Genomic DNA, 12,793 nt, shown 5'->3' with positions numbered 1-12,793 from the left:
CAATAGAAAAACATAGCGTTTAACTGTGTGGGGATTGGCACTGTTTAATAGTTACAATTGGTCACTCACAGATTTGTAGAATTTTAAAAGCCTTGAGTGATATCTTTCAGTGTCCAGTATGTTGTCCCTCCTCACAGGTTCCTCACAGAGCAGAATGTATGTATCTCAAAAGAAAAAGATATATACACAAATGTAGTACACTTCCAGAGTTGAATAAAAAAGTATTTAATGACTTACATATCAGTATAAAATAAACGGCTTGTCACCATGCACGTCCTACGCGTTTCGTCCTGGATATGGACTTCCTCAGGGACTTAGTGCAGTAAAGTGCAGAAGTAAAAATAGCAGCATAAAACATATCCCCCCTCCCAGTCCTTATATACATCCCCATTTAGTCCGAAATGTTCGTCAGCTGGTTTTCAATTTTCGCGGCATGGAACCTGGTGACGTCATCGCGTGTGCCGCGGTGTTTTTCCTAGTGACGTCATCACGTTCGGCGTGTGCGTTCCATCCTGCGTTTCACAGACCCGGAAGTGGGTCGCGGCCATTATAAATCTCTCGTTCTTAATGCATTGACTCAGAACATTTATATGTGAATAAAGGAGACCGGGGTGGGGAGAAAAAAAGAACAATTAAGAGAACTCTGGGTGGTACTACTCTAAATAGAAAAAGCCAAGATGTATATTTTTCTACTGTAGTTAATATTCGTCATGCAAACTGGGATTCCACAGTTTGTAAATACATCTCGCTATATAAATAAAATGTACAAAATATAATAAAAGAAAATAAGGATTCATGTACATACATAAATTGACTGTTCTGTATATGTGTATATACAATTCTTAAGTTTCCATACTATTTAAAAGTCTTATATGATGCAAAAGTTACCCATTCTTTAGTATACATTCGTTATGCAATACAATACATTGGTCATACAGTGCTTGTTACCTATACATGTTATTGTGATTAGTGGGACCCATTCATATCACACTTCTGTCTCTTTCTACTCAAAGGTTAATAGAGTTAATTTGTCTTTGAAATGAATGAAGTCTTGGATATGAAAAAAAGGGGGGGGGAACCCCCAAGATATATATATATATAGTGAAAAAAGGGGGTGATAAATATAAAAATGCAAAAAAATATAAAAGTATAATATAAATATAAATAGAAACAAAGCTGAAATTAAAAATAGAAATAAATATGAAATAGAAATAAAGGTAAATGTAAATAATAAAGATAAAAATAAAATAAAAATAAAAATAAAAATAAAAATGAAAATAAAAATAAAAATAAAAATAAAAATAAAATTGAAAAAATAAATGAAAATAAAAAATAAAAAATAAATAAAAATAAAAATAAAAATAAATATAAAAATAAAAATAAAAATAAAAATAAAAAAATAAAAATAAAAATAAAAATAAAAATAAATAAAAATAAAAATAAAAATAAAAATAAAAACAAAAATACAATTAAAAATAAAAAAATTTAAAAATAAATAAATTTGAAAATAAATTTAAAATTAAAAATCAAAATCAAAATAAAAATAAAAATAAAAATAAAATTAAAAAAAAAATAAATAAAATGTAAAATAAAATGTGAAATAAAAATAAAAATAAAAATAAAATAAAATAAAATAAAATAAAAAACGAAAAATACATATATGAAGCTTCAATTTTTCGAATGAGAAAGAAGTGTGATAATACCTGTGCGCTACACAAGAACCGAAAAGAAGATCGTTTATTTAGTCATCAAAAAAGCTCCATAGGTCAATATCTAAGTTTAAACCGAGAGGTTGGAGTGTTTTTAATTTACTGATCCAAAAAGTCTCTCTTTGAGAGAGCTTTTTGGTCAGATTCCCTCCTCTCCAATATGGATCCACCTGCTCAATACCCAAAAACATGAAACTCTGCCAGTCAAATTTATTGCAAGTATTGCAATGTAGTGGAACTATATGTTTCGTTGACTTCTTTCTAATATTATTTTGATGTTCCAATATTCTCTCTTTTAATTTTCTGCATGTTCTCCCCACATACTGTTTCCCACAGGGGCATTGTAGCATATAGACCACATTCCTCGTGTTGCAATTAATATTAGATTTTATTTTAAATCTTTCTTTTGTAGAGAAACTTGTAAAGTCTTTCTTTTGTATACATTTTTGATTTTTACAGGCTTTGCAAGAATTGCAGGGGGTAAAACCACTAATGTTCGAAGTTATGCTTTTATGTGGAGCTTTTAAAGCATAGCTTGGAGCTAGTACATTTTTCAGGTTTTTTGTTCGCCTGAAAATCACTGGTGTTTTTTTTTTTTTTGGTAAAACTTTACCTAAAATGGGGTCTTGACGCAGGATGTCCCAATGTTTATTGAGAATCTTTTTTATTTTCCAATGTTGTGTGTTGTATTGGGTGATGAAAGAGAAATTATAGTTATCCTTAAAGTGTTTTTTTGGTGGGTTTAAAGCTATCAGGTCTCTTCTATTCTTTTTTCCAATTTCCTTAATTTCTTTGTCTAGCAGTGTTGTTTCATATTTTTTTGCCACAAATTTGTTTTTCAAATGCTCAGCCTGTTCTCTAAAATCTGCATTTTTCGAGCAGTTTCTTCTTACTCGTATTAGCTGGCTTTTAGGTATGGTTTCCAACCATTTATCTTTGTGGCAGCTTTTTCTATGGATGAAACTGTTACCTTCAGTTTTTTTAAAAAAACATTTAGATTGAATCTGATTGTTTTCTACAAATAAGTTTAAATCAAGGAAATTGATAGTGGTGGTGTTGACTTCATATGTAAACTTTAAGCCATAATCGTTTCGATGGATATAGTCTATAAATGATGACAGATCCTCCTGTGGTCCTTGCCAAATTAAGATAATGTCATCAATAAAACGTTTCCATAGGACCAGGTTCGCTACCCAGCCATGCCCACTCCATATGTGGTTGGATTCCCAGTCCCGCATATATATGTTTGCATAGCTGGGGGCGAACCTGGTCCCCATGGCTGTGCCAGTGGTTTGAAGGTAGAATGAATCATTAAAGAAAAAATAATTGTGTTTAAGAATGTAATGAAGGGCGTGGCCTGGGCTCGGAACGAGATGGCAGCACAGTGAGTGAGCTCCGACCCGCCGACGTAAAACACAGCCTTTAATCCGACCCCATCAGCACACATGGGACGCAACCGACGAACCGACACCCCCCAGACCCCGAGGGGCTCCCAATCCGGGCAAACTCACGGCCCGATGGATGGATTTCTCCAAAACTCGGCCGACATGTGCGAGGAGGCGAGCGGATCCAAGATGGCGCCGACGGAGCCGTCCTCCAGGGAACCTCGTGGCACTACTACACTGGAGCAGATCGGTGAGGAAATCAGATCCATGGCTGCTGCTATGGTCACGAAGGCTGACCTCCTAGTGCACACCACGTCCATCCAGGATGCACTACGGGCTGAAATAGCAGGTGTCCGGGCAGAGGTAAACGCACACGCAGGCCAAATACAAAGCCTAGAGCAATCCCGAGACACACAGGCCACGAGACTGCAGGCGACTGATATGGCCCTAGCACGCCAAGGGGAGCTGATATTACACATGAGGCGGACAATGGAGGACCTAGACAATAGGGGAAGGAGATGTAATATTAGGGTCCGCGGGGTCCCTGAACCGGAAGGTGAGGAAAACCCTGAAACTACCCTTAACGACCTCTTTCACATGATCCTGGGAGAGGGCGCTCCGCTCACATTCAGATACGAACGAGCGCACAGAGCAATACGTCCCAAGTTAGCGGACGGCACCCCAAGAGACATTATCTGCTGCCTCAGCTCCTTTCGGGACAAAGATGCCATCATGCAGGCGGCCAGATCCCACCGTGCCTGGGACTTCAAGGGCGCGCAAGTTTCCCTTTTTAATGACCTCTCGCCCATCACCTTAGAGGCCAGGCGAGCACTGAAGCCTATCACAGCAGCCCTGCAGGAACGCAACATCCAATACAAGTGGGGCTACCCCTTTGCCCTACTGGCCCGACACCGGAATGGCTGGGCCTCAATCCGTTGGCCCGAAGAGATCCCGAGATTCCTGGAGGAAATGAACTTGCCGCATATCCCCACCCCTGACTGGGTCCTGGGCCCGCTAGGAGGGAGGCCTCAACAACTCAGGGCTCATAGGAGACGAGACAGAGAACCACCGCAAGGCCCAGCACAACGCAGGCGCAACAACCCGGAGGCGCCGGAGTAAGAGGTATACACACTACCCCCTGGATCTACCCCCCTGACTCTCGCCCCTGCCTGGGGACCCTTCACGTGCCTTAACCTTCACGACACCTACCTAGACCGCTTGCACCTTTCTACTGCTGAACCTGGGGACTTATCTGACCTGGCAACGAGGAGGTACCAATTGGGTTTTTTCTTCTCTTTGTGATCCGGGCCCTGAATACCCGTTTGCCTAACGTTAAGTATCAGTCAAGAACTTGGGAGGGGGGATAATGGGGGGCACACACTCTACGACACGGACAACGTCCAGCGGGTTCATTTGTTCACTACGATACAACGAGACACTTGAACTGGTCTCATGGGGAACACAATTACCCTAGGGTATGTCAATGCCCGCACACTGCGACCCACCCTTTTTGTTTGGGACACATACGATCTCCCTGACTGCAGCCCTGGACTTTCCACTCCACAACATCACCTATTCAGATGCTCAACGTGGACATACGGTACGGGGCAATGCCCCTACATACAGGACACTGGATATAATCGGTCCCGTTTACGTACTTATTTGATACCCCACTTATATGGCCACAGGGCCCGTATGACACTCAGGGACCAGACTACACCCGTAGCCCTACACATTGCCCCTCCATACGTTACAACAGACACTCACCGGATAGGTCACAATACTCCACCACACGTTATTCTCATTTTACCACATAGGGGTGGGGGGGGGGGATGGTACACGTCATGCCCCACGCTGGCTAGTGGACAACCAATCTACCACACACAGGGATGGGAGGGTCACGCTCTGCCACCTCCACTGGCATAGTTATGAGTACATGTCGTGGATAACCATACGGGTAACTGAGGCTGAGACGTAGAATGAACACACTCGAGCCATGATTCGGGGACACATGCTGCCCCCCAGCAACTTAGAAAGGGTTAGTCGAGTAGCATATTGATGTTATTATATCTGTTAACGCTAAGTCTGAACGCACACCATTGCAATACTCACATCACCCCTTGCATATATGTCTACTAAATGTGGTGCAAATGCTTAACCATTGTTTTCCTTTGTTCAGTTGCCGTGGGAGCTACCCCCGAGTTGGGAGGGGCGGGGGGATGGGCCCCATCTGGGGCAGGTTGGGTGGGCTCTGGCCATGGTTCCCTGGGTTTTCAGGTTACCCTATTTATGCGCAGCTATACTGCCATGTGTGACGTCTCATGTATAGTTCCCGAACCACGCTCTATCATTTCCACTGAAGTAGACAGGAATGCATGTACTAGATAGCTGTATAGAATGATGTAGCCGGGAAGTGGATGAGACGCACCCTACCCATGCCTTAGAGGCTCGTGCCACCCCCCAGTCACCTAGAGTGGACTAGCTAGGAATTATGTTGATATCGATCTACGTGTTCCCACCATAGCTATGTGTATATAATTGTACCGATCGCATTATTCCCTGCATATATATATGTTAAATGTGCCGTAAATGCCTAACCATTATTTCCTTTTGTTTAGCTGCCGTGAGGGCTCACCCCGGGTTGGGGGAGGCGGGGGGACGGGACCCCTTCCTTTCATGGGTTATTCTGTTACCCTATTTATATGTATTTATGTTTCCATGTTTAGTATTCCATGTATAGATTAAAGCACCAGGCTGTGTGGCCGGCGGAGAGGAGCTGTTTGAAATAACACAGTTACCACACACTTTTGATTCTGGTCCATTACGGGCCGAGGTAGGACCACTGACCCCCACTACGAGCCGTGCATAGCTCTGGACGAGGGAGCCTCCCGCTGACTCACCCCCTGGTCTGGTACCTGGGTGATCCCGGGCATCCCCTCTCGTCGCACGGTTACTCCCTCCTACTCTCGGAGGAGGACTGAGGTGAACACCTCTCTTACCCCACCTCTCGGGGTCACCTCTACTTGGGGACCTACTTAACTCCCCCCATTTTTTTAACATACTCACCCTCTACTTTCTATACTCTGTACTTTCACTTTGGCATCTCTGTGTCGCCTTCTCCTTGGCTCTAGGGGCGCATCCCCCGCACTGGGCGGCTCGCTTTACTCGTTGTCTTACCCACCCTGACCTCATCAGACGCAGACGACGTATATCGCCCCACATCCCTACTCGCATACCGACTCAGAACACCATTTCCCACGGTCCGAGTTCCCTACATAACCGAGACTTACACACCGTTTAACCTACTACCCCCACAATAGCCTGGCCGCCAGGGACCAGCTAGATAGTGTACAGAGACCTCTGGTTAGCTGGTATGGGAACTAGGGCAGAAGCCTCCACGTGCCTTGGCCCGAACAACGACAGGACAAGGGCGTACCTTAGTGCTCCGCTTCGTGTGGTGACCCTCAACTGTCGAGGCCTTAACGTACCTGAACGCCGCACTCACCTACTTTGGGAATTGAGGAAACAACGGATCTCCATAGCAATGCTCCAGGAAACTCACTTCCTTGAAGGATCTGCACCTAAACTTCGAAATCGGCAATACCCCGACAATTTCTTCAACAACCACCCCACGGCCCGTAAAGCGGGAGTTGCCATTATTCTTGCAGCCGACCTAGACTTTCAAGAACTAGACAATGTAACCGACAAATTGGGGAGGTTTATCTTCCTAAAAGGCACGATAGCAGACAGAATTTACACTCTGGCTTCTATATACGTGCCCAACAGGAATCAAGCGCGTTTTCTACGCAGAACACTGAGCAAACTGAGCGAATTCTCGGAAGGCACGCTGGTTGTGGGGGGCGATCTTAACACCCCACTGGACCCTCAACTGGACACGTCGACGGGACATAGTTCCTTACCGACATCTAGCATTCGTGCGATCCATAAGTCAATGAGTGACTTGGGACTGGTAGACTGTTGGAGGGCACTCAATCCAGATGTCAAGGACTACACCCACTACTCTGCGCTCCACAGTCGCTATGCGCGGATAGATTACATCCTGCTTCAGCAGGAAGGGCTACCACGACTGAGGTCGGCCGAGATAGGCCCCGCCACATGGTCAGACCACGGCCCGGTTACGGTGGAGCTGGACTCCCCGCTATTCAAGCCGGCACGGTGGACCTGGCGTCTGAATGACACCTTACTTCAGGACCCAGCGGTGGAAAATGAGATCAAACAAGCCCTCGACCTTTATTTCCAGGAAAACGACGTGACAGATACCTCTCCGATCACACTTTGGGAGGCACATAAGAGTACCATACGTGGCATCCTTATAAAAATAGCTTCCCGTCGACGCAAGGCGACCATGCAGGAAATGACAAATGTATATAAAACCATCTCGAAGCTGGAACTTCAACATAAGCAAACCCCACTAGCCTCGATCCAACAGGACCTGACGGATGCCCGACGCCACCTGAAAGAACTCCTTACAAAAAGATACCACCGCTCGCTACAACATTCCAAGAATTTCTTCTATATTCACGCAAACAAAGGCGGCAAATACCTCGCCCGCATCCTGAAAGGAGACACCCCCCGCACACGGATACATAAAATCCGCTTGCAATCCGGAAAACTGTCCCAATTCCCCGAAGACATAGCCAACGAATTCCGACGTTACTATGGCGCCCTCTACAACATCCCGGGCCCTGACAACACAATACTGGGACACCAATCCTCCACGCTCATTCAAGACTACCTACTCGATAACGTAGACAAACGAGTGTCCCCAGAAGCGGCGGATATACTAGACGTGCCAATTAGCGCCGAAGAAATGGCCGCAGCCCTGAAGTCCACCAAAACAGGCAAAGCACCAGGCCCCGACGGATTCTCTGTGGGGTATTACAAGCTCTTCTCCTCAATCCTCCTACCCCGGCTGACTGCTGCTGTTAACACCGTTACGGATGGGAGACGCTTTGGAGCGGAATCTCTGGCTGCCACTATCACGGTCCTCCTCAAACCGGGAAAAGACCCAGAGCAATGTGGCAGCTATCGACCCATCTCCCTGCTGAATGTGGATACAAAACTGCTTACAAAGATCCTGGCCACTAGACTGCAACGGGTACTACCGAGCCTGGTCCACGCAGACCAGACGGGATTTATACCGGGGAGGGAGGCACGAGATAGTACGCTGCGCCTATTCTCCATCCAGCACAGGGCTCGGGAGACGCGGGATAAAATCCTGCTTCTTTCCACGGACGCCGAAAAGGCTTTCGACCGTGTCAACTGGTCATACATGATGGAAACCCTGCGGGCCTTGGGACTGGGACACAATATGCTGGCGTGGATCTCAGCCATATACGATAAACCACATGCTGCCGTCCGAGTGAATGGGGCCCTAACTCCCAGCTTCGAAATTCGGAACGGGACTAGACAGGGATGCCCTTTGTCACCACTTTTATTTGCACTGACCCTGGAACCACTGCTACATGCGATCCGCCACCACCCGGACATCTCGGGATACACCTGGATGGGGACAGAACATAAGGTGGCCGCATATGCGGATGACCTCCTTTTTTTTATCTCCCACCCACGAGTCACGCTGCCCTGCCTACTCCTGGAGTTCGAAAAATTTGGAAAGATTTCGGGTTTCAAACTTAACCTCTCCAAATGTGAAGTGCTCAACCTCACTTCTCGACCGGAAGAATACGAGGAACTGGGAACTATCTTCCCATTTCGTTGGTGCACGGAGAGGATGAAATATCTTGGTATATGGATCACCACGAACCCCCAGGAGCTTTATCGCCACAATTTTGCCACTATCCTGCGAAGGGTTATCTCAGATTTAGATAAATGGACGTACCCGCACATCACCTGGCACGGAAGAGTCGCAGTGCTAAAAATGAATGTTCTCCCGCGACTTCTCTACTTGTTCCAGACAATACCCCTGACGCCACCGAATAATTTCTTTTCCACCTTAAAATCCGCAATTATCCGGTACGTCTGGAGGGGGGAGAGATCTAGAATACGGTACGACACTCTCTGCCTGCCTAGACTTAGAGGTGGCCTGGCACTCCCGGATTTCAAACGCTATCATCAAGCCGCCACCCTACAACGAATTCTGGAGTGGCATGTAGCTGACTCCCCGAAGCAATGGGTTACCCTGAACAATGGGGAATCACCTGCCGCACTTAAAGCAGCAGTATGGCAAGGGGGAACAAGCTGTCGCACGGGAGAAGGACTAGAGACTCCGACGACACAAACCTTGAAGGCGTGGGACTCGATGCGCAAAACTACGCACGTATCCCCGATTCCTAGTCCCCTTCTCCCAATTGTTCCCAACCCAAACCTTGCTGGTGGCATCCCAGCCAAGGCCTGGATATTCCTGGAAGAACAAGACTACGTCCCAATTAGAACGGTCCTCCATGGGGGCACTGTTCGGCCCCTCCGCTCATTACTGGCCGATAGACCTAATTCACCAATGGTATCTCTCCGCTATTTACAACTGACACACTATTATAGGTCTCTCCCGCACAAGGAACGCCTTCACAGAGATCTTACGTGGTTTGAAGAACTATGCCACCGGGGAGACACGCTTAACAAGGCGGTATCACTACTCTACCAACACCTGCTGGTAGGAAGCACCACGACGAACACCACGTTCAGGAGACTATGGGAACAACAACTGGAGAACCCGATCTCGCAACCACAGTGGGACACGGCACTCCTCTGGCAGTACAAGAGCTCCTCCAGCTCCCGTTATCAGGAAGTCAACTATAAGTTAATATCCATGTGGTATAGGACACCAGTAACGTTACACAGGATATTCCCGACGACATCCCCCACATGCTGGAGATGTCAAGAGGAGAGGGGCACGATCGTGCACATCTGGTGGGACTGCCAACTCATCACTCCATATTGGAACAGTATCAAATCTGAAATCAAAACAATGCTGGGAGACGACACGGAATGGTCCAGGGAACTGGCCCTCCTACATATCACCACTCGGTCTATTTCTGGCTACAAGAAGTCCATCCTACGTCACCTACTGAACGCAGCCAAAGCCCTCATACCTGCGTACTGGAAGCGGACCGAGGTCCCCACGGTTGAGGATTGGTTAAACAGGGTCGGAGACATACAATTGGCGGAAGCACTACAGGCATCCCTTACGGGTAGGGGAACCAGGCACGTGGAACGGTGGCAACCGTGGTTCGCATACCAAGCTACTAGTCGATAGCCCTCCAGTAACAGGGGGAAGACTGTGACCCAAACGACAATTACTACTCCACGCCACTGACTTTATGGGTGGCAAGACACTCACAGCAATAAGGGCAACGCACTGGACTGACAGAATCGACACTGTCCCGACGACCTGATACACACGCACACACCCCACGGGGCTTGAAACACGATACCCACTTAAAAAGTCCCTCACTTTTCCCGAGTCCGCGACGCCGGCGGGGGCGCGGGCTGCGCTCCGTGGAGCTGGGGGGGGCCCACTACGATGGCCACCCTAATTCACCCTATCTCTGCCTTTCTACTTTCCTATTGTATGATACACAACCGTACTGAAATAATTGACAACAAAGTACTGTAACAGGAACACTGGATAGCAACATCACTTTAGACACCTTGAGCCGAGAGACACGGGTACTCGCTCAAAGGCTGACCGGCTATAATAACCCGACCAAGAATGTAGACGTGCACACTCATCTACCCATTTAATACTCCCTCTGACACACTTACAACGTCTCATCATTATCTCCGACCTGCCGCCCAGCCTGGTTTTGACACGGTGCACAGTGTTGCTTTGTACTCAATAAAATATATGTAGGTCCAGGTGCTTGACACCCCTTGATTAGTATACTCAGTAACCTAATTAAACCTTACTAGGCTTTTGCCTACAGTTATATGTAAACCTGAACAGTTATATTGTAAGTCAACTCATAAATGCAATGTTACTTTTGATATAGACAATCTTGAACTACACTTACTCGGCCACACCGAAGTGTAATTATGTTTTTTGTGGGCCTGCGAGCCGATCCTTTATGTACTCTTTCTCTTCTCCTATCATAAATAAACAGATTTTCAACAAAAAAAAATAAGAATGTAATGAATACTATTTAAGATGAAGTTCCGAAAATTTAATGATACGTTTTCATCTTTTTCCATAATTCTTTCCACTGCACCCAGGCCTTTCTTATGTTTTATTATTGTATATAATGATGTGACATCTAGGGTCACCCAGACATAGTTTTGTTCCCAAATTATATTCTCCATAGTTCTTAGGACATGGGCATTGTCTTTTAAGTAAGAAGGTGCTTCTTGCGCATATTTTTGAAGGTGGTGGTCCACAAATTCTGATAAGTGGGCGGATACAGAGTTTATGCCGCTGATGATTGGTCTCCCCGGGGGTGTGATTGGGTTCTTGTGTAGTTTGGGCAGAAAATAAAAAATGGGTATGATTGGAAAGTTGTTAAAGAGGTATTCCTTGTTATTTTTAGAAATTATATTATTTTCATAGGCCTCCTTCAGCAGGAGTGCTAGCATGGTGTTAAATTTTTTTGTTGGATCTCCTGTGAGTTTGATGTAAGTTTCTATATCTCCCAATATTTTGTGTGCCTCATTCATATAATATTCTTTCGTCATAATGACTATGGCTCCTCCCTTGTCCGCCTCTTTTATTACTATGGTGTCCATTTTTTTTAATTTTGTTATGCTTTCTGATTCTTCTTTGCTCATGTTATATTTATTATCCCCTGAGTTTTTTTCTTTTTCTAATTCTTCTAGATCATGGCAAACCATGCTATTAAATGTGTCTAAAAAGGGACCTCTATCTCCTACTGGGTAGAAATGTGATTTCTTTTTGAATTGTTTCTGTTCTAAACTGGTTTCATTTAAACTTTCAGTAGATATATTATCTTCTATCTCTCTCTTTAAAAAGAATCTCTTAAGTGTCATTTTACGGATATATTTCTGAACATCAATGTAAGTGTTGAAAAAATTCATTTTTTGATTGGGTGCAAATTTGAGCCCTTTGCTTAAGGCTTTCAAATCCGTGTCACTTAACTCAATGTCTGTTAAGTTATAAATTCCATAGTGTTTCTCTAGTGTCTTGGTCTTAGAGAGTCCTCCCTCCGTGGGTTCTCCTCTATTCTTTTTCTTTTGGGGGAAATCGAATGAATGCCTAATATGCTTCCCTGGTGGTTGTGGCGTGGTTTGAAAAATTGGGTTATTCTCCCATCCCTGTGGGTCCCTCCCTCTAAAAAAAGATCCTCCCTTTCGTCTGGATGTTCCAGATTAGTTCTTATTGCTTGGGCATAGGATCTCCTAGGGGGAGTGTCACATTGATTTGGGGAGAATGATTCTTTTCTATCCCTTTGTTTGGTGGAGTTTTGAGTCTGTGGGGCAGTATTTGTATTAAATGTTTTTCGTCTTGTGACGATTGGACTTCGTGTATAGTTATTAGTGAATTTTCTCATTTTGGTGGGTGAGTTCCGTGTATAATTAATTGGTGAATTTCTTGTTCGAGTGGGTGAGGTATTTCTTTTATATGCATCAAATTTTCTAAAGTGGGTGTTTTTTTGTGATGTCTCAAAGTTTCTATTATCTCTATCAAAAATTCGTTTGTGTTTATTCTTAATTTTATTGCTAGTGGAAAAAGTATTAAAAGTTTTGTCTCGTCTATCTCTTTTCATTTTG

This window comes from Pelobates fuscus, chromosome 6 (genome assembly GCF_036172605.1).
Source record: "Pelobates fuscus isolate aPelFus1 chromosome 6, aPelFus1.pri, whole genome shotgun sequence".
NCBI classification, from domain to species: Eukaryota; Metazoa; Chordata; class Amphibia; order Anura; family Pelobatidae; genus Pelobates; species Pelobates fuscus.
Note: the sequence above shows the minus strand (reverse complement) of the source record.